Consider the following 5,167-nt stretch of genomic DNA (forward strand, 5'->3'; position numbering starts at 1 on the left):
CCACATGCGCTGCAGACATGATTGTAAAGAATTACTGCACAATCGTAATGTTACACACATTAATAGTATGCTGGGAAATAACACAGAGGCTATGTAAGGACTGCATCTCCACCGTGTCCTTAAGCGGGCAGGTGACTCGATTGAAGATTCTCCTTTATTTCATCAGCTCGGCAGCTATGAAACACATTAGATAAATAGTCACGGCAGAGAGACGCCCACATGTATGAGGACAGACTGATTACCTTCCCAGTTCTGACCACCTCCTCCAGTTCCCAGTTTGTCTTCTCTGTGTTTTCCACTTTAACTTCTCAACATGTGCAGTTTCAGACCCTCATCCTTCATCTCTTTTAGATGTTAAATGTTAAGGATGGATGAGGGTTGGGAGGTGGGCTAGTGGAAATCTGGAAAGGGTTAGAAGAGGTAGGACATCAGGGGGGGGGGGGGGGGGGGGGGGGGGGGGTTGCAAGTGCAGAGCAACGGGCGAACACACAATCTCCATGGCAACGGTTTGATCTTTCTCTCTGAGGCTGTCAGGCCTGCAGTGCACATGGTGACGGAGTGGACAGGTTGTGCTGATGACCAGAGGTGGGGAGGTGAGCTGTGGGGGGGGATGGTGGTGGTGGTGGGGTGGGTGCTTGGATCAGAGACGGTGGTCGGTGCCTCCAATTTCTTCCCCCCCCTCTCTCTCCCCCCCCCCTCTCTCTTACTCTGCCATCTGCAGACCCCAAGAGCCGCTTTGATTGGATTAGCCATGAATTAATGAGACGGGCTGGAAGAACAGCCTCTGTTGTGGAAATCTCTCATCATATCTTAATCCACTCTTTGTGTGAGCGCGTGTGCCTGTGTGATCTTATAGCTTCTTTAAATGAAATCAAAGGAAAGCAAGTTGTTATTTTCAAAACCCCAAACGGCGATTAATTATTTTTGTGTCCAACTATAATGGACTGAATTAATTCTCAAATTAGGAAACGCATGTTAAAGCCTCATCGTGGACCTGTTGCTTTAGTCGGTGGATACATAAAAGCTGTCACAGGAAAACTGCATAGTATTAACAAACCTTCCTCCAGAGACCTCCCTTTTAAAAGCAACAAGTGCATTTTTTTCCTGCTTTATTTTTTACATTATCTTCCAGTGATTTTGATAAAGTGTTCTCTTCAAGCTCCTCCACCGACTCATCTGCCGAGGAAACTTGGGAAAGACTCTGCTTGGGTTGGAAAGTGTTGTTTTTGGGTGGCATGAGTATAAAGCAGCTCTGAAGAATAGATTGTTGTCACCCTGATGACTTAAACATTCCTCCCCCTGTTGACCACCAAGGAGCTGCAAAAAACAGAGCCTCTTCACCCTGTCCCTCTAGGTTATAACCAGTGAAGTAAAGTCTGTGCATTTTTCTATAACTGCAGCACAGGAACAACTCTGTGCCTCCCTGTGTCTCCTGGTGTGTGAAATTAATAGCTCACATAGTATTTATTGTTGTAAGTTTCTACTTAGCGTGAGATAGAGGGATCAGGTGGGGGGCGGGGGGGGGGATGGCATTGTTTGGTTTGGGAAGTATTCTGTTGGTCGCCTAGCAACAGGCTCCTGGAAACGGGAGTGGACGGTGTTGCCACTAGCAACCGTTGTTGCTCTGCAAACAATGTGGGCCAGTGCAAACACGAGCCAGGACCGAGGGCTCCTGCTTTTAATTGAACATCTGTATGTGTTTTTCTCTGATTGAGCCGTGTTTAAGTTAGAGCCGTCAGTGACAGATGTTTAAATGTAGTCCGCACTGTTAAGATTAAAGACTGTAGCATTAGTGACACTTTGTGAGGCTTTGGGGTTTCTTTTAAAAGTGTCTTTTCCTTGTTTTTAAAACTCAGGTACCTCTCTTGAAAGGAGGGGACTGTTTTTTGTAATGTTGTTAAGAGCTTGTCTGGGATCTGTCTGAATGAAACCAGGCTCAGACCCTGACATGGAAAAGGGACTTTTCACGTATGAAGTTGTCTCTGGGTTTAAGGCAGAAAGGTCTGGCGCTGAACAGCCGCCCATCTGGAGCAGCTTTTTTCTCTTTTGCAGCAGAGTGCCGTATCTCCTGCTGTGGTCTTACCTTTTGTGTTTTTCAGAGCCGCTGGTTTGGAATTTCCGCGTCTTTTAACCTTCCTTGACCGTGTAAGCAGAAAGACTCCTCTCTGCCTGCAGCCGCGCTCGATCTCTGCCTCCAGTGCAATGATTTGACACACTTCACCCAGTGCTAAAGCCAGTGCCATAATTGAACTTTAATGGATGAAAACGTGAAGGTCAGGGCTCTGCTTCTTGATCCCTCTGCATCCTGCCATGCCACCCACTGTTTAACGGCCCCAGAGAAGACCTCAGGCCGGTGTCACTTCCTCTGGTGAAAATGACAAGTCCAAAGATAAATGATGGAAATCTTGCGGGTGTATTTATAACTCATCTGACACCCCTGGAACAAATTCCTTGCTTTACAAATATGCTTGATGATTGCAGCAGCTTTGAGATGGCACGGTCCTTGTTAATGTCGTTCTGATAATAGACTTTTGGCGCTAAAATAACATACAAGAAAGACATTAGTAAGAGATTATGAGAGCTTTTACATGTTAGTGCTAATTGTGCCCTGAACAAATACACAGCAGATGGGCACAGAGGGCTGCTCAGGGAGTCGCTCATTACACCATTGTGTGTGCATGTGTTTGAAGATTGACAAATATCAGGAATTTCATCATAGGCCTCCTCCACACCTCACAGTGATGCAGGCAGAATAGTTTCTGCCTGTGGCCAAATCACTGTGCATGGAAAATACCAGCCCAGGCACACCCAGATCCGTTGTTATTTTCCCGTCAAAGGTGCTCTCTGATTATTATTTAAGCTTCCAGTAGTTCCTCCAAACTCTGGATTTGCCCCCAAACTACTGCTGATATCATAAACTTCACCCAGTTGACAGTTAAACTCAATCTGTTAAATTGCATGTTGGATATGAAAAGATTCAGGTATTGTATCTTTCAGCAGGGTCAGTCTGCTCGAGGTCCGGTGCGTTTCATTCCTTTCAGATCACAAGTGTTCTCTTTGGTTCTTTTCACGGCCGGGTTTGTATATCTCTGTATTTTGTGTTTAGATCATCTCACTGTAGAGAGCTGCAATGGGAAGCCTGATTCTATAATTAACATTTGATTCAGAGATGAAGAATGAAAGTTGCCAGGCTGCTCCCGAGAGTCAACAAGTAGTCGTGCGATGCATCCGGAAAAACTAAACTAAATAAATTGAGCCCTCACAGTTTCCTATTGACTGTGGGAACACTTTAGTTTTGGATGTTGGGGATTTTGTGGATTTTGTGTTTGAGTCTGTGATACTTTCATTATGTTGTATTTAGTGGCAACATTTTAGGTGATAAATTCAGTGTTGAATCCCATATGATCATACTGTGAAAATGTTAAACAAAAGCGGATGTGACTCCTAGCTTGGTGTGAGCATGAGATTTTGGTTGGAACTGTGGTTTGGTTGAATTTATTTCCCCTTTTTTGCCATCACCAGCAAAGTTCCCTGGATTCTGACTCATGTTGTCCTTGTTTTTGTTCCTTTTAAAGCAGTTTTTTTTCTGCCTTTCTGTCGTTCACATATTAGATTTGGTCACATAGACGTCCCCTCTGTCCGAGTTTAATTTATTGCTAGCAATAGAAGATCCTTTGGGAGCAGTGGTTTGAGGCAGTGGATCTCCTTGATCATACCAATGTGGAAGAATATTTATTTGAGAACGAGAAAAATCTGTCTTATCGTGCAGCACCATCAGGAAGTTAGGGTCACACTGGACATGTGTAGCTGCACCTGTTGCAGTCAGTCTGCAGATTACTGCAAACGGATCACAGGTCTCCTCCACTAACATATAATAACACCGTTGTGCATGTTGTGTGTTATGACCAGCCTAATGAAGTGTGTCTCGAGCAGGTTGTGTCATGCAGTGAGTGTTCCCAGTGAACACCGCTCCTATACTGACTTTTCAGACTCTGCTGCTCTGTGTGCGTTTCTGCCTGAAACCAAAGACTGCTCATCAAGTCGCCCCCCCCAACCGTGCTGTATCTCCCTCTCCCTCATTCGAATCCTCCTCCCCCTCTCCTCTTTGCGGTCGCACTCGAAAGTTCCTGCGCAAGAGCTTCATAAAGAGGGGGGGGGGGGGTCGAGGAGTGAAGAGGGGGGCGGGAGGGGGGGGGGGGGGGGGGGGGGGGGGGTTGAGTTGGGGGTGGTCGTCATGGATTCCTCACCATGGCAACCGACAAACGTTTACAAAGCATTGAGGAATTTCCTCATATCAGCTGGATTATTGGAGCCTCGGAGAATGGCTCTCGTTAGGAACAAACGCTGGATATCAACAGGACCCTGGCAGAGGCCGGAGCCCCACTGCCATTTTCATCTTCCTCTCCCTTCGTTTCTTTTTCTTTTTTGAGAGAGTGGACAAGTTGTTTTTTATCTGCTTACTCCCCCTTGCTCTATTCTTCTCGTGTCCCGGCCTTACTCCCGCTCATTCCCCCTCTGTCCTTTTTATTTTTTTAAAGAGAGCCTTTGTGTTACTCCATTTTTAGCTCCCCTTTGCTATGCTGTGCACATTGTCACCCAGTGGAAAGACCAGTGGCAGCAGTGGGTTAGGTCCCCAGAAAGCACTTGAGTCCTGTTGGTAACTTGAACTCCTGTACTGTAACTTTGTAACTTGGGTCTGTTCTGTCATCGGCACAGAGAGCCTGTGTAATACTGTTGTGCTGCTTATTTAGCCATTGATTAAGGCCAAAGGTGGGCAGCCTCTGGGGCTCCGAGCTTTGATGACTCAGCTTGACTTGGCAAAGCCAGAGACCCCCTGGGGCCTAATGAATGCTCTAGTGGCTCCAAGAAAGAAGGGGTGAGATGGAAGCACATTTACTTTTTTTATGGCTGTCCATGTGAATAGGCCTTAAAGGCTCTTATTCTTTCCTTTTAGTTCTAATTGTTACCTGTAAGAGTATTTCTTCAGTCTGTTATAAATGTCTTCTCTTTCTCCCTTGCTTCCCAGCATGCAGAGCTCCGAGGGAGGGTCCGACACCACGACCAGCGTGGCAGCGCTGCGCACGTCGTCATCAGCCCAGGCTCCTGTGGTACAGCCTGTCCCGGCCTCACAGCAGGTAGGACACTACCTCTGACAGGACAAATGGGG

The sequence above is a fragment of the Pleuronectes platessa genome, chromosome 9 (genome assembly GCF_947347685.1).
Source record: "Pleuronectes platessa chromosome 9, fPlePla1.1, whole genome shotgun sequence".
NCBI lineage: Eukaryota > Metazoa > Chordata > Actinopteri > Pleuronectiformes > Pleuronectidae > Pleuronectes > Pleuronectes platessa.